Source organism: Octopus bimaculoides, chromosome 5 (genome assembly GCF_046866305.1).
Source record: "Octopus bimaculoides isolate indiv1 chromosome 5, ASM4686630v1, whole genome shotgun sequence".
NCBI lineage: Eukaryota > Metazoa > Mollusca > Cephalopoda > Octopoda > Octopodidae > Octopus > Octopus bimaculoides.
Window position 1 is genome coordinate 125,108,708 of NC_142932.1, and position 19,469 is coordinate 125,128,176.

A 19,469-nucleotide genomic window follows, 5' to 3' on the forward strand; every position below is an offset into this window, starting at 1 on the left:
GGTCACAGAAGTGTGACGAAAGAACTCTGGCCGAAATAAGATTAAGATTAATGTAATATAAAGCTGAAGCAAATTAACACCAAATATACAGTGCGTGTGTTTTTATTGGCTAAACTGGCAATATGACCATCCCCAAGTACAACAACATCTGTTTCAACACACGATTTCACATCAAAAATCTTGCAATGCAAATATATATATATATATATATATATATATATATATATATATATATATATATATTTATATATATATATATATATATGTATATATATATATATATATATATATATATATATATATATAGATATAGATATAGATATAGATATATATATGTATGTATATATATATATATATATACAAACAAAAATTATTTAACGCTCTCCCGAAAATTTATGTTTTCTTATGACGTCATTAATATGTGTGTATGTACAAATGTGTGCATATTTGTTTTTGCGTAAATGCGATGCATGTGTGTTTGATTCCGTAGTAGCTGTTCATTTCGTTGTTTGCGTAAGTTCTGACAACTATTTCCTTCTTTATATTTTATAGATATTTTGTCCCATGAATCTGGATGTTACAGACAAAGAAATACGAAAAGGAAAATCTGTTGTGTTAAATGCATGGTAAGTAAATGAATCTGTAAGGCAAAAATTCATAGTAAATGTGGATCCACAACAATATATATTAGTTTCTTCTTTTTTTTGCGAGTAGGTATGGTTTAGCAATATTTCGCCTGGCGATGAACGTAGTGAGCTGGCAGAAACGTTAGCACGCCTGGCGAATAGTTTAGCAGTATTTCGTCTGTCTTTACGTTTTGAGTTCAAATTCCGCTGCGGTCGACTTTGACTTTCATCCTTTCGGGGTCAATAAATTAAGTATCAGTGAAGCACTGGGGTCAATCTAATCGACTGGCCCCTCCCCACAAATTGTGCCTTTAGTAGAAAGGATTATTTTGCATGATGATTTTGTATATTTCTAAATACCGTGCTTGAAATATTGATTTCAACTTTTGGCACAAGGTTTCGGAGGAATGGTAAGTCTTTTACACCGACCCCACTACACAACTGGTACTTATTTTATCGACTCAGAAAGGATGAAATGCAAAGTCGACCCCGGAAGAATTTGAATTCAGAACATAAAGACGGACGAAATGCTGCAAAGCATTTTTTCCGGCACAGTAACGCTTCTGCCATCACGCCAACTTACACTGCGCTTGAAATATTATATTCATATAGCTACGCATCGGCCAGTAATGGCCCAGGCTATCAGCAACTTAATAACGCCACTTAAAGAAGACATTTGATCATGTTTCCGGTTATTGTAATATTTTGGGCACCATAACCCATTCGAGTAAAGAGATATTGTTTGCAGAGCTACATCCGGATGTGGATGTTTTATCCGAAATTTGTTGGAAAATCTGTTCAGGAATCGTCTGAATATTATGGAGTTACTTTTCCTCTTTTGTATTAAAGAGAGCAGAAAAGGTTGAGGCGAAATGAAGGACGGATGCCTCAGGGGCGTACGTATTTATTTAATGGGCAAGAGCCGAGAGTTTGGAGCACTTGCACAAACCTGTGTGCGTGTGTGTGTGTGTGTGTGTGTGTTGCTTGAAGTCTGCGTGTTAAGTACAGCTCTCTCCCGTTTTTCAGACAGTCAGATTTTATTGCCCCATTTCTCATTTATAATGTACATTATATAAAACCTGCAGTATTTTCTAGCCAGATGCGTCGAGTTCAAATCCACCCGAGAGTAACTTATCCCTTTCATTTCCGTGGTCACTGATGGAACGCCTGTGGTGTGGTGAGATGACCACACTCTCCGCACGTTACTACCAAACACAACTAAAAACATCGGAATCGAGCGAGGGCGTTATGACTTAGTGCGCATGGGCAACAGAGTTCAAGGTCATTGTGTGCCAAGCGGCTTCACTCTGCCTAATTTAGCTCTGTTCCCATAGCAACAGGCCCGATACCTTTTAATCAGACTTCGAGTAGCGTGATAAATATCTCGCAACATGAACTACCATCCTTCCAGATTCGAAATTCAAATACCGCTGAGATAAAGGCTGCTTTTTCTTCTTCTTTTTTATCAGAAGTTGATTGATAAGTCGAAGATCAAGTAGGCACCTTGGCTGATTCAATTAATTGTTTTCTTTAAAATTTGTATGTCCTTGTGCTAAATATTAGCCTAGTAATAGTAGTAGTAGTAGTAGTAGTAGTAGTAGTAGTAGTAGTAGTAGTAGTAGTAGTAGTAGTGGTAGTGTGGTGGTGCCAGAGGTGGTGGTGGTGGTGATGGTGGTGGTGGTGGTGGTAGTAGTAGTAGTAGTAGTAGTAGTAGTAGTAGTAGTAGTAGTAGTAGTAGTATAAACCTTCGTTATCCTTATTTTGCGGTTCTTGTTGCTTACCCCAGTTAAACCCTGATTATGCAAAATCCTGATCAAGGGGCGTTTCCGGTTTGCCGAGAGAGAATATCAAGGGCGCATTATTTAATGTGTTCTAGCATTTTTGAAGCTATTTTGTCATACGAGTAGGTTTACTTACAAAATCTAACAGCTCAAGTTGTTGTTGTTGTTGTTGGTGTTGCTGTGAAATGAAATAGTACCCGATGTCGAGTACCTGCTTTACCATTTCACTTCTGATTCTATAGTCTTATTTCCCAAATTAAACTATACAAAAATCGCCGCCCTTGCCCTGCAGCCTCGTCTCGCCCCTGATAGACGAAACCTATCAAAGATCTTCAATATGAGACCGACTAGCATTTCTTACTTGTATTTGTACTTGTGGCGGCTACATCCGAGGTGGGTTGAAACGACTCCGATTCGTGAGTTTACTCTGTCCCCTTGCGAACGCTGACCACATCTGACGGTCAGCCACAGTTGGAGATAATGCGGGCACCATAGCCGTACTCGTCATTCGCTGTTGAGGTGTAGAGTTCGTGCTCGGATTTTCAGTGGAGATACAAGATCACATGTAGTACTAGGTCACATATACACACACGTTTGGAATAGCGTGATACGTTATTTATTTACTACCCACAAGGGGCTACACACAGAGGGGACAAATAAGGACAGACAAACGGATTAAGTCAATTATATCGACCCCAGTGCGTAACTGATACTTATTTAACCGACCCCGAAAGGATGAAAGGCAAAGTGTGATACGTAGCAGATCATCTTGCCATCAATTGTCGACTGTCGCAAAGAATTTGCAGCCCACGTCTCCGCCGATTACCGAGCGAAAGTACCCTAGAGTTGAAGCAGGTTCTATAGACATGCGCTAACAAAAGCTAAGGGGTCTTCCAATATGTTGGACACCAACCCGGGATGTCTAAGGGGTCCTGTTATTACTAGAAAGTAATTGAATCTACTCTAGGTTCATCTATCTTTTTCGTTTTTAGTCCTACTGGGTTTCTAGCAACCCTCATAACCAGGCAAGTTTAGTGGGGGTGACGGTTTAGCCGACGACGACCCGACCATGCAACAGATTCTACTGGATTCCATGTTACCAGTATCACTCTTCAGGGACCACACAAGTGACCTGATAAAGGATCACATTAACGAATGCCTTATTATGAAACATGTAGCCATGCTACAAGGGACAATTAGCTGTTATTTCTAGTGTGTCGATTCGCTGCGTATATGCACCATCACTGGCTCATCATAAAGCTTGAGAGCATCGCAAATACAAATTATACATAAATCTGTTACACATTCCTACGTGTATTTTGATGTTAAGGTAGAATATCTCGTTATTAAAGAGCCAGATTTACGATATGTGCTGGTGTCCATATATATATATAGGTGTGTATATATACGTATATATATACGTGCATGTATACGTTTATACACGCACATAGATGTACATGTATATATACATACATACATCCATGTATCGATACCTATGCATACATATGTATATTATCTGTGTGTATGTATGTTTGACTTTATGAGAAGTAAAATGCGAAAACGAGAGACAGAGAGAGGGATAAAAAGAAAGAAAGAAAGAAAGAAAGAAAGAAAGAAAGAAAGAAAGAAAGAAAGAAAGAAAGAAAGAAAGAAAGAAGGAAGGAAAGAACACGAGTGAAATTGGATCTTATAAAAGAAATTTATTGACATTAGGGCGCTCTTGGGTATTGAGCTTAAGCACTTTCCTTCCATCTTTTACTCACCGTCTTTGTCAAGGCATATCTTGCAAGTGAGTGTGCGATTTCCTGTTTTGCATGCGTGTGCATCAGTGCCTGTGAGAATACACTCACACACAAACATATATATATATGTATTATATATGTGTATTATATATATGTATATATATATGTATATATATGTACATATATATGCATATACATATATACATATATATAAACATATATATATATGTACGTATATGTAGTATTAGCTGTAAATATTACATTATGTTATATGTATGCATATGTGTGTATAGTGTGTGTATATAGTGTGTGAGTGTATAGTGTGTGCCTAAGCTATCCCGTGTTATATATTGGTGTATGGTTCACTGAATGTGTGTATTCTTGTGCCTAAATAAATTTACCTGAAACCATAGAAATCTAATATCTCTAAATGGAACAGACACACACACACACACACACATTCCTCTGCATTTTGTTTTGCTATTTTATCTGTATCCATTCTAAGCGAATAAGTTTTAGTCATTATAAGTCACAATGGAAGACTTTAATTCTAGAACTGCTTGAATCACAGAAAAATCAATAAGAGACTGCGATTCGCTAGTTTTAACAGCGGGGGGGACTACAATTGAAATCCTAAATCCGGAAAAAGGCTTCTCAAATGTTCACCAACTTCTGTTAATGGAATTAATTTATAATAATAATAATAATAATAATAATAATAATAATAATAATAATAATAATAGTCGAGAGATATGACAGGTTAGCTTGGGAAGTTAAGCAGTTGTGGTCAATGGAAAAGGTGGTAGTAGTACCAATAATTGTCGGAGCCCTGAGAACAGTGAGCAAAAATCTCGAGAAGTACGTGGAACAAATAGGGACTGCAATAAGGGTGGAGCACTTGCAGAAAACAGTACTGTTTGGAACCACTTGAATACTCCGGAAGGTGCTCGAAAAATAAGAGGTGTTACCTTAGTTCACTGATAGTGAACAGCTGACACTATGAAACGAACGTGCACCATGTGCTGAGAAAGAACGGACCTTGTCTCAACCACCTTCTCTTCATGGATTATTTAAAACTGTTCGCAAAAAGTCTGAGATGGAGAGGTTGGTTGATATTGTGCAAATGTGCAGCAAGGATATAGGGAAGGAATTCGGTATCTCGAAGTGTGCTGTGCTTACTTTAAAGCGGTGGAGTGAGAGTAAATTGTAAGGGCATAGAATTGCCAAACGGGGAGCGAATGGAAGACCCGGATGATGGTGGGATCCTGCAGCTGCATAATATCTTGCACAAAGAAATGAAAGACAAGGTCATCACTGCATACTTCAAGCGCCTCAAACTTCTTTTGAAATCGAAGCACAACTCGAAGAACCTTGTAGATGCTATCAACATATGGATTGTTGCTGTAGTCCGCTATAGTGCGCCCATTCTGAGATGGTCACAAGCAGAGATTGACAAACTCGATCACACTACCCGAAAGACAAGGACAACGCATGGTACCCTCCACCTTAAAGCAAATGTACACAGGTTCTACATGAAGAGTGGTAAGGGTGGACGTGGGCTAATTAGCTTACGGGAGTGCATCAACAGTGAAAGAAGAAACATGGCAGAATATTTGGTAAACAGCAAAGAAGACCTGCTACAGTATACTGCTAGTACAGGAGTTAACAAAAAATGGACTTGAGAATGCTCATGAATTCTGATCAAGAACGGCCAACGAGAGAGAAGAAACCCTACTCCGTTTGGAATTACATGGTCAGTTCCACTGTGAAACCAACAAATTAAAAGACCAGGAAGTATCATGGAGGTAGCGTAACAAGGGTAACCTACAAAAGAATACTGAAAGCCTAATCATCGTGGCCCAGGGCCAGGTATTGATTACCAATTCAGTGATAAAGAATATATACCACACAAGTGCAACGAACCTCTGCAGAATGTGTGGGAAGAGGGTCGAAAGTGTGACTCACATTGTTAGTGCTTGTGAAAGTCTTGCGCAGAAAGAGTACAAGCGTAGACATGACAAAGTAGCCCAGAACCTCCACAGGCTACTATGCCGTGTTAGGTACCAACATACAGCGGAAAAGGTAATAGAAAGGGGAAGGCAACAATCCTCTGGGACTTTGATTTCCAGACAGACAACGTATTAAAACACTGAAGGCCAGATATAGTAACCTTTACAAGGGACAAACAAGAGTGCCTAATAATCGACGCAAGATCATGCACTGTTCATCTTGATATGAGATCACCATGTCGCGCACATATGGCTGTGATGCATGTGCCTGGTGTACACTTATCAGACGGGTAGTCATGATGGCTATACTGGATTTCATATATTTTACCTCAGTGTCACTTTGAGAACATGCACTGCTCTCTCACTGAATAATAATAATAGTAACTATAACAACCACAACAGCAGCAGCAACAACAAAGCAACAATAGACTGCAAGAGAAATAGATTTAATCACGTTTGTTCATTCTTTGAAAAACTCCTCTGACGCTGAATGCTAGGAATAAATGATAGGCGAGGTGTTACCGTTGACATCGTTAGATAAACATACTTTTGTCAAACGCCTGAAAATGAAGCATTTTTCTTTACTGCGTCACCAGAACTATAAAAACATCTCCATAATCTAGCTTTATTAGCTAAGAAGCAGCAACGTTAAGGATAAAGAGCTAAGTTCCAATCCTTTTGTTAATGACATTGCCTGATTGAATTCAAACATTAGAAAGTTATACATGAAGTGAGAAGCAAGAAAACAAGCAAATAAATTCAAAATGGAGGAAAAGTTAAATTCACATAAAGTAGCCATTTTTCTTCTTTATTTTCTTTCTAGAAGTAAACACGAAAATGTTTAGAGAGGAATTCGTTTTTCATAATTATATTATTTGCATTGATTTCATGCTATATGTTTATGCATTTATGTTACATTTTTAAATTATTTATGTCCACATAAAATAAATTTTTGATTTTTCAGCGATTGTATAATGTGTCGCAAGTTATGTGAAATAAAATATCGTAGAAAAGTAGGGCTGCGCTGAATGCAACAAATGATTTAGAAATCTATTATAATTAACTATTCTAATTAAACAACTGTTTTTGCATGAGCTGTTCAAAGAATATTTATCAATCAGTGATTTGTAGGATATATATGTATAATCTTTTACTTGTTTCAGTCATTTCACTGCAGCCATGCTGGAGCACTGCCTTTAGTCGAGCAAATCGACCCTAGGACTTATTCTTTGTAAGCCTAGTACTTATTCTATAGGACTACTTTGCTGATCCGCTAAACTACGTGGGTTTAAGCACACCAGCATCAGGCGATGGTGGGTGGACAAACACAGACACACAAACATATGCACAAACATACAAATATATATACATATATATATGACGGGCTTCTTTCAGTTTCTGTCTTACAAATCCACTTACAAGGATTTGGTCGGTCCGAGGCTATAATAGAAAACATTTGCCCAAGTTGCCACGCAGTGGGAATGAACTCGGAACCATGTGGTTGGTAAGCAAGTTACTTACCACACAGCCACTCCTATGTGTTTGTGTGTATGTGTGTATGCGTGTATGTGTGTGTGTGTTTGTGTGTATTTATGAATGTATATGGATATATATATATATATATGTTAATTCTCTAAATATATATATATATATGTTAATTCTCTAAATATATATATATATATATATATATATGTATGTATATAAATATATATATATAAATATATATGTGTGTGTATGTATGTATGTACGTACGTGCGTACGTACGTATGTATGTATGTATGTATGTATGTATGTATGTATGTATGTATGAATATTTATAAATGCATATGCATACATACATACATATATATATATATATATATATATATATATATATATATATAATAATAATAATAATAATAATAATAATATTATTAATAATAATATGTTATTGTAAGGCCAGACTAACATGGGCCACGTATCTTCGGTGGATAAAAAATAGGTTTGCATAGGGCCAACACCACTGTCCAGGAAAAATGAAAGTTAATGAAATATCGTCGACTTTTTAAAAGAAACAAGAGCTGGAAGAGGAAGGCCCTACTTTGTGGAAACATGTCTTTTGGCCCAGAGTCTAGAAGGGAGTTGATAGGCGCCACCAGGGTTATGTTGTCTACTGACATAGCTCTCGGGATCATCGAGGCATGCAAGCGAACCTAACTCAACAAGGAGTGGACTTGTGGTGATGGACAGCTTTAGATTTGTTTCGAGTCTTGGAGCATGTCACCGTGTCTGGTGATCTCCTGATGAAATATGTTTTCCATTATATATGCGCCCATTTCATTAGAAATCGAAGGACATACCTTTTATCTTTTAATATTTTACTTGTTTCAGTCATTAGACTGCGGCCATACTGGGGTTCCGCATTGAAGAATTATTAGCCAATTGAATCGACTCCAGGCATTGCTCTTTAAAACCTGGTACTTATTTCATCGATCGCTGTATCTTTTTTTAGGGGGTGGAGGCAACCGCTACCTTACGAGGATATAAACACACCAAACAATTGTCACAAGTGTGTGTGTGTGCGTGTGTGTGTGTAAAGAGAAACAATGAAAGTTTCTAACAATGCAGACAATTTTTTTTCAAAGCTTCATATTTCGGGCGCAAAGGCCTATCTTCAGGAGGGCAAGTCTGTTGCTTACACTAACTCTTACACTAACAGTTAGAGAGTTGCTGCTACAGCTACTAACTCAAGCAACAAGCAGTCAATAATCAAAAAATCAAATGAAAATTGTAGTTGTGATACCCGTGCACGATCCGAACGTGGCCGATGCCAGCGCCGCCTTGACTTGCTTCCTTGCCGGTGGCACGTAAAAGGCACCAACCGATCGTGGCCGTTGGCAGCCTCCTCTGACCCCTGTGCCAGTGGCACGTAAAAAGCACTCACTACACTCACGGAGTGGTTGGCGTTAGGAAGGGCATCCAGCTGATCCGACTGGAGATCAGCCAGATCAGACTGGAGCCTGGTGCAGCCTCCTGGTTTCCCAGACCCCAGTCGAACTGTCCAACCCATGCTAGCATGGAAAATGGACATTAAACGATTATGATGAGGATATATATATATATATATATATATATATATATATATATATATAGTTTTAGGGAAAATAACCAATTTTCAAGAACTCATCGATGAAAATCCACTATCACATATAGAAAAATTAATAATTAAAAGCACAATAAATGAGTATAATATAAAGTAAAGTAAATATCATAAGATAAATATAATAAAAAGATTACACGTGTTTCATAACCAATTTTCAAATAGAAAAGAAATTTAAATCGATTAAAATCAATTGAAATTATCGAAAATAAGTTCTATTCAAAAATATAGCTACTCGTCAGATCGTAAGTAGAACAATAATTAGATATATATCTCAACCAACAATAAGTACCAAATGAATTAATATGAAATACTTATTATATAAAGATAGAAAAATTATTTAAAAAATATCATAATATCAAAATAATAACCATTCAATAATCATCCCTTCATCCATAATAATAACATGTATATTATATACAAAAAACATCTTACCTAAATTATCATTGTTTTAAATTATCATTGTTTTAAATACAAGTTGAACGAAGTTTAAGTTTAAAATAATAATGAAGATAAAATTAGTACATATTTAACCGGTGTAATAGTTAAAGCTATACTATTTAAAGCTAAAGACGTTTATTTAATTATGATTAAAGATCAATTGAATAATAGAAAAATACAAGATTATTTATTTCTACAAACGTAATAATAAAAAAATATGAATGAAAAAATTATGAATGGAAAAAATTATGAATGAAAAAATTAGGAAAGAAAAAATTATTAAGAATAAAAGGTTAAACTTTATATATATATACAAAGTTTTGATTTAAAAAAAAAAAAAACTTTAACGATATTATATACTATAAAGATTAATAATCCATCAAATAATATTAATCAAAAATAATCGAAAATATATCAACACTATTCCAATCGAAGTTTTAATATTATGTTGAAATGAAACTATAACTTCTAAATAATATAGTGTTAAATAAGTTATCTATTAAAATAATCTATAAAGAACCAAATGAATAGTATAAAAACAAGAATACATATTATTTTCAAATAGTAGAAAGTCTTTAGCAAAGTGAAAACAGTACTTATCCAAATTTTTCCGTAATTCAAACTGAAAAACTAAGACGTTATCTAATAGCTATAGCGTTTTAAGCAAGAGTTCGCGCGAAAATACTACGTTAAAAAAGAACGTTAAAATAGAGAATAGAATACGAATGCATGAATGAAATAATAATACTTAAATAAATGAATGAAAAATTTAAAATTTATATAACTAACAACATAAAAAGAACAAAAAACTATAGTTATCTTATAAAACATATTAATAAATATTAAATTCTAATATATAATAAATAAATAAAAATATTAATAGTCGTAAATTAAATAATATTATGAAATAAACTAAAATACTACTATTGATTTAGTCTTATCAAAATCGTCGTGTCATTGTAATATAAAACCTTAAACTTACTAAAAAATTAACCTACCAATAAAAACAAAATATAGCTACTAGAATAATTAAATAAATAAATATATGTATATATATATATATATATATATATATATATATATATATATATATATATATATATATATATATATAGTTAATCCTCCCACAAAAAAAAACGAAGACAAAACACAAGAAAAAACAACAACGTGAGGACGTGGTACATGTAAAATATTAGCAGACGCTCAGGGTATGGAAGAAAGAGTGTTTTACGTTTCGAGCAAAGCTCTTCTTCAGAAACAGGAGACAGGGGAAAATTCAAGATTAAAGGATTTCTTTCAGCTTCAGTCTACCAAATCCACTCACAAGGCTTTGGTCGGCAGCCTGAGGCTATAGTAGAAGATGCTTGCCCAAGGTACCATGCAAGGTACCATGCCACACAGCCATCCCCGGGTAACGCTGTCTATATACCTTGTAAAGTTACTACAGCCAATGTCGAATCATGTCTGATCGTACACTGAACTTCAACTCATCAGCTGTATAATAGAGATTCACTCTCCTTTACATGTTCACATTTACTTCTTATCAATTTGGATATCAAAGTTGTCTCCCTTGACTTTCTTCACAAGAATTGCCATTAACGCCAATGTTTTACTCTTCATTACAGATTTAATTTAAATAACTTTAAAATCTCTTTTGTCTCACGAAATCAAATAAAGCAGCCCCCATATAACTCTGTAGTATTATTCGTGAATCCTTTCTTCAAAGTAAGGAATTAAAATTCAGTCTTCGAATCCTTTGAACATTATATGGTCTTATTAAGAATACAGCACCAACCATGGGAATCGATGAGAATTATATTGTTAGAAAGCTTTCTGTCGATGTGAATGGTGTACAAGCTACCATATAGAATATCGGTTTACCTTTTTCTTTCTTTTTTTTCTTTTTTTCATTTGTATTTTCTCATCGATCACAGGTTGATGTGCTCCAAAGAAAGTGATACACGCTGGAACACAGATCATACTATCCATCTCTGCAATCTCTGTAGCATTTCAAATTAATGGAATAATAATTTCAAACTTTGCTAAATCAAAATCAAAGGCTGTCTATTAAACAAAACAATGTTGACGTGTGTCTGTGTGTGTGTGTGTATATATATATATATATATATATATATATATATATATATATATATATATATATATATATATATATATATATATATATATGTACTTATATATATATATATATATATATATATATATATATATATGAACATATATATATATATATATATATATATATATATATATATATATATATATATATATATGAACATATATATATATATATGTGTATGTATATATTTATGTATCAATTATGTATGTATGTATGTATATATGCCCGTGTGTGTTTTAAATGTATTAATGTATAAATATATAAACAGTTTTCACAAGTATAATTGATTTTTAAACAAACAAAAATATATAAGACCATCGTTAACTGAATTAGAATTGAATATATGGAAAACAATCTACGACTTGACTCGAGCTAAATTCAACTTCAAATATGTATCGATTTGTAAAGTAGACTTCTAAGCTGCTAATTACAATGATTTTCTAATTTTGTATGTTGTTTTTAATTCTGTTTTTATTTTATTTTCTTATTCTTTTCTTCGTTTGTTTAATTCTTGATCACTTTTAATTGCGTGCTTCGTGTTTGACGTCAAATGGAATAACGTGGTGATGTACATTTTACTGGTGTGTCTTTGAGTGTATGCGTGTGTGTGTGTGTGTGTGTGTGTGTGTGTGTGTGTGTTTTGATAATATTAAATTAATTCCCCAATATCTGTTCAAGTGGAATTCAAATGATTTGCCTCTTATTTCGAATAAAATTCAACAGTCTGACGTGTTTGTTAAACAAATCAAGATCACTTTAAAACCCTTCTACCCCACCACCATCATCCTCCTTTCACTCTCTTTCTCTTATGTCTTCTCCCTTATTTTCTCTCTCTTTCTCTCCCTTTTCTATTCTCTCATTCTCTCTCTCTCTCTCTCTTTCTCTCTCACTCATTCTTTCCCCACTTTAACCACAATCTCTCCTTCCACCCTAGTTTTACCTCCTCTCTTTCATTTCTCTTTGTTTTCTTTCCCTTTGTTTTTCCCTCCTCCCCCTCTCTCTCTCTCTTCTCCTCCTCCTCCTCTCTTTATTCTCTTCCTTACAATCCCTCTGCATCACTCATTCATCAATTCTTTCTTATTGACCATTTTCCTAACATCTCTCTTTTATTTCTCTTTCATTTACTTTCTTCTATTTTATTTCTCATTCTCTACTCAAGTCTTTTACTACTTCACATCCTTTAACTCACTGTTTATCTCTCTCTCCTTCTCGCTCCTTCTCTCTCTCCTTCTCTCTCTCCTTCTCTCTCTCTTTTCTCTGCTTCTCTTACATTTTTCATTATCGCTTTTTTACCATCTCTCCTTTATTCATTTCTCATTATCAAATTTTACCTCTAACCCTTCCTAATTCTTTTTTGTCTCTCTCTCTCTTTCTCCATAGCTCTATCTGTCCCACACACTCTCTTTCTCCATCGCTCTATCTGTCTCCGTCTCTCTCTCCTCTCTCTCACACACACACGCTCTCTGCTATCCATCTCCATTTTCTTGCCGTTCCTGGCTATTCAGTGTATAACAGGAACACCTTCCACATTCACCATTCTTTATAAATGTTTCACCAACAAACACACCAGGTGCACCATTCCAAACAATGACAGTGGCATCTCATCTTCTTTTCTCACTTATTCCAGGGACGGTCATGGGGGCAGAGTCCTCAAGCACGCCGTCCATCGGATCCTGATCTTTCCGCAAGCAAGACCATCCGAGCTAATGGCTATTACCCAACCGTCTCACTCACAATCATACCCCTGGGCTTCTTACCAATTGGTTTTGCCCGTGGAACCTCTGCAGCGATACTTTCCTCAGATATTCTTACCACATGCCCACAGTATCCGAGTTGTGACCTCTCAATTCAGAAATGTAGCGGTTCTACATGCAGTGACTCTTTGACCTCCAAGTGAAGTACTCGATCGAGTAACGTTAGTCCAAAGACCCTTCGCGGGAAGGTCGCTTCTTTCTATCTGTAATTGTATTGATGATGGTAACTAAAAGAAAAAGAAAGAGAAAAAGAGAAATATTACTTATATGAAGACACTGACAGCGCATGCGTTACTTCACCAGCGCTTGGGTGCGACAAAAAACAGCTATGAGTGGTTTTTCTTTTACACTTTCTATATATGTATGTGTGAGAATGTGTATGTTTTTTCTCGTCTGACATTGTGTGTGTAGGAATATGTGCGTAATGAACGCAATTCGGGTCGTGATCGTAAGAACGTGAGTTCGATACTCGACGGCGCGTTGTGTCATGAGCAAGTTACTTTAAATCATGTTGTTCCAGTTTAGTCAGCTGTCGGATGTGGGTCCTATCTTTATTTCCAAAAGAGCCAACCTTGACATACTTTGCGTCATGCTGAATCTCCTAGAGAACTACGTTAAGGATACGCGGGTCTATGGAGTGCTCAGCCACGTGCATGTTAATTCTACGAGCAAGCTGTTCCGTTGGTCGGTTCAACTGGAGCCCTCGTCCTCGTAACTGACGGAGTGCCTGTATGTATATGTGTATATATATATATATATATATATATATATATATTTATGTATGTATGTATGTATATATATGTATGTATGTATGTATGTATGTATGTATATATACATAGGCGTGAGACCACAATGATATTTTGGTTCATTGACTGACGAGGAAAACTTAGCTGGGAATATTCCGTGTCTTTGTCTATATATCGTGTCTTTGTCTATATTTCTCGACCGTTAAGTTTTCGTCTAGTTTCCCGTTTGCTCTGCTTCCGTCTAACTTTTTCTCCATGTGTACTGATTTTCAACCTTTCACACACACACACACACACACACACACACACACACACACACACACACACACACATATATATATATATATATATATATATATATATATATATATATATATGATTGAGCGCTAGCTCCAAAATTTATTTTATACTCTCTCTCTCTGTTTATTTCCTCGTGTTCCTCTCTGCTAAAGAGCGTATGCTCGAAACGTAAAAGACTTTCTCACCTTCCCAAGCGTTAAACTAATACACCGGTTTGTTTGTTTGTTGTTTATTCGCCTGTCTTCGTCTTTTGTTCTTCTGTAAATTTCAGTTATATATATATATATATATATATATATATATATATATATATATATATATATATAGGCGCAGGAGTGGCTGTGTGGTAAGTAGCTTGCTTACCAACCACATGGTTCTGGGTTCAGCCCCACTGCGTGGCATTTTGGGCAAGAGACCGATAGAATAAGTACTAGGCTTACAAAGAATGAGTCCTGGGGTCGAGTTGCTCGACTAAAGGCGGTGCCCCAGCATGGCCGCAGTCAAATGACTGTAACAAGTAAAAGAGTAAAAGAGTATATATATATATATATATATATATATGTATGTATGTATGTATGTATGTATGTATGTATGTATGTATGTATGTATGTATGTATGTATGTATGTATATGCACTTCCTGTGTAGGTCTATCCAACTATCCCAAAGTCCTCTCTTTCACCGCTTTACTCGTTTCTCCGTTTCCTAATACTTCGTCCAGTTTTAACTAAATGCCATCAAAACTAAAAGTTCTAACACATCCAAGGCAAAGACAATTAATTACGAACCGATATGAGTTGCACAGTAAAATCCATTTGAATAAATTACAAGTAATCAAATTCATTTTAATAGAATTAGAAACACAAAAAGAAATAACACAAACCAGCTTAATCAATAAAACGTCAAAGCTACACTAAATTTCGTTCTACCATGTTCGACCGACTCCTTCTCCTTCCCAACGTCTCTCTCTCTTTCTCACCGTCTTTCTCAGCATCTCCCTCTCTCTTGCTTTCTCTCTCTCCCGCTCTTTCTCTGTCTCTCTTGTCTTCCCTTCTATATGTACATATTGATCATTCTGTCCCTTTATGTGTCTCTTTCACTCTTTCACTCTCTCTCTCTCCCTCACATATGTGTGTTTGTGTGTGTGTGTGTACATATATACATATATATATATAACAAAAGTAAATGAGTATATGCATATATACGTACAGGTATGTGCATACCGACATCCACCTGTATGTATAGGTGCATATCTGGGTACAGGACATTGCACACAAACGTAGACGAGAACACACGAGCCACATAGAGAACATTCTACTTCTTCAGCTACCCACGTTTTAACACCGGCGTTTCGACGAGCTTCGGGCAGGACGCAACGTTAAAACGGCTCGTCCCATGGATCGCAGATTAAATCTGTATACGCAAATTAAATCTAGCCATGGAGGAATGTAGTGGCGGACGAAAAACAAGACAGGAAAACAAACAGAAGGCTTTACGGCCAGACGAGAAAAATTATGTGTGTATGAACGCGATGAGGCACGGAACCGAGAGAGACAGTGGTAGCGTGTGTTACTTGGCGAAAGCCAAAGAAGGAAAGGATTATTGACCGGAAGCATGTGACCATGCCGGTGTAAAGGGAAGAGAGAGAGAGTGGTAGAGGGAGAAAGAGAGGGAGGAAGTAGAAGAATGGTGAGCAACGAGAGGAAAAAAGAAAGAGAGGAAATACGAGGGGGAAAAGGAGATACGTAGTAGTAACAGAGGAAGAACAAGAGGGGTAAGGCGAGATACGTAGTAGTACAGAGGAAGAACGAGGGGGGGGAGAAAGGAAAGAGAAAGAGAAAGAGATAGAGTAGCGTCGGAGGATAAGTTTACGAACTACTTACAATTTTTGTGAGACGCTGCGTTCAATCATGTAAAAACAAAAGTAAATGAGTATATGCATATATACGTACAGGTATGTGCATACCGACATCCACCTGTATGTATAGGTGCATATCTGGGTACAGGACATTGCACACAAACGTAGACGAGAACACACGAGCCACATAGAGAACATTCTACTTCTTCAGCTACCCACGTTTTAACACCGGCGTTTCGACGAGCTTCGGGCAGGACGCAACGTTAAAACGGCTCGTCCCATGGATCGCAGATTAAATCTGTATACGCAAATTAAATCTAGCCATGGAGGAATGTAGTGGCGGACGAAAAACAAGACAGGAAAACAAACAGAAGGCTTTACGGCCAGACGAGAAAAATTATGTGTGTATGAACGCGATGAGGCACGGAACCGAGAGAGACAGTGGTAGCGTGTGTTACTTGGCGAAAGCCAAAGAAGGAAAGGATTATTGACCGGAAGCATGTGACCATGCCGGTGTAAAGGGAAGAGAGAGAGAGTGGTAGAGGGAGAAAGAGAGGGAGGAAGTAGAAGAATGGTGAGCAACGAGAGGAAAAAAGAAAGAGAGGAAATACGAGGGGGAAAAGGAGTTACGTAGTAGTAACAGAGGAAGAACAAGAGGGGTAAGGCGAGATACGTAGTAGTACAGAGGAAGAACGAGGGGGGGGAGAAAGGAAAGAGAAAGAGAAAGAGATAGAGTAGCGTCGGAGGATAAGTTTACGAACTACTTACAATTTTTGTGAGACGCTGCGTTCAATCATGTAAAAACAAAAGTAAATGAGTATATGCATATATACGTACAGGTATGTGCATACCGACATCCACCTGTATGTATAGGTGCATATCTGGGTACAGGACATTGCACACAAACGTAGACGAGAACACACGAGCCACATAGAGAACATTCTACTTCTTCAGCTACCCACGTTTTAACACCGGCGTTTCGACGAGCTTCGGGCAGGACGCAACGTTAAAACGGCTCGTCCCATGGATCGCAGATTAAATCTGTATACGCAAATTAAATCTAGCCATGGAGGAATGTAGTGGCGGACGAAAAACAAGACAGGAAAACAAACAGAAGGCTTTACGGCCAGACGAGAAAAATTATGTGTGTATGAACGCGATGAGGCACGGAACCGAGAGAGACAGTGGTAGCGTGTGTTACTTGGCGAAAGCCAAAGAAGGAAAGGATTATTGACCGGAAGCATGTGACCATGCCGGTGTAAAGGGAAGAGAGAGAGAGTGGTAGAGGGAGAAAGAGAGGGAGGAAGTAGAAGAATGGTGAGCAACGAGAGGAAAAAAGAAAGAGAGGAAATACGAGGGGGAAAAGGAGATACGTAGTAGTAACAGAGGAAGAACAAGAGGGGTAAGGCGAGATACGTAGTAGTACAGAGGAAGAACGAGGGGGGGGGAGAAAGGAAAGAGAAAGAGATAGAGTAGCGTCGGAGGATAAGTTTACGAACTACTTACAATTTTTGTGAGACGCTGCGTTCAATCATGTAAAAACAAAAGTAAATGAGTATATATATATATATATATATATATATATATATATATATATATATATATATATATATATACATATATATATATATATATATATATATATATATATACATATATATATGTATACATATATAGATATCGTCGATAAACGCCTACATGTATATATACATATATATATATATATATATATATATATATATATATATATATATATATATATATATATATATATATATATACAAATATATATGTATACATATATATATATATGTATATATATATATTCATATATAGATATCGTCGATAAACGCCTATATGTATATATACATATATATATATATATATATATATATATATATATATATATATATATATATATATATATATACATATATACATATATATATATATATATATATGTGTGTGTGTGTGTGTGTGTGTGTGTGTGTACATATATACACATCTGTCTGTATGTGGCTGTATATGTTGTCAATATGTGTGTACATAAACAAAGACAAACACTACGAGACGAGGATAGACGAAAACACAAACGAGGCAAATCGACAAAAAGCGGATATGTGTGTTTGTGTGAGCGTGTGTATATGTGTGTATGTGTGTATACAAGTGTATGTGTGTCCGTGCATGTGTGTAGCGCTTTCTCTTACTATGTATCACATTCTCACTCAATTTTCTCTCTCTGTAAACATTGCTCTTTCATGATCAAAAACTATTCGCTCTCTCTCTCTCTCTCTCTCTCTCTCTCTCTCTCTCTCTCTCTTCATATATATATATATATATATATATATATATATATATATATATATATATATATATATATATATATGTGTACATATATACACATATATATACACGAATATATATATATATATATATATATATATGTATATACGTGCATATATTTATATGTATATATATGTATTAGTTTATGTATATATATATACACATATACATGTATAAATATATACACATATATAGACATGTATATATAAACGTATATATATGTATATGTATATATATATGCATATATGTAAATGAATATATATGTATATACATGCACATATACAGATATATGTATACACACAAACGCACATATATGCAAATATATATATATATATATACATATGCATACAAAAATATGTACATTCATGCACATACGTCTCTTCCAACATGTATTTTATTTCAATCAAACTGCTTCTTTCTCCCTTTTTCTCTTCTTGTCTGTCACGTCACTAATTGATGAGCGAAGTGAAGGGAGATAATATTGCGATATGAAATTACATTCCAATTAAAAATAAATAAAAATGAAAAATAAAAATAAGAATAAATAAACTATACATTACATACATATAATATGAGTGTTTGTGTGTATGTGTGT

General features: G+C 35.6%; 1 protein-coding gene across 5 annotated transcripts in view; it reads left to right on the forward strand.

The window, feature by feature from the left end:
• The window catches only part of LOC106876232 (core alpha-(1,3)-fucosyltransferase), a 706,231-nt gene that overhangs the window by 527,503 nt on the left and 159,259 nt on the right, over nucleotides 1–19,469 (forward strand). For all 5 annotated transcript variants that reach the window (XM_089353038.1, XM_089353039.1, XM_089353041.1 and 2 more), the window contains one exon: nucleotides 553–626. The gene's annotated coding sequence lies outside the window, so the exon portion shown is untranslated. The remainder of the gene's footprint in view (nucleotides 1–552; nucleotides 627–19,469) is intronic.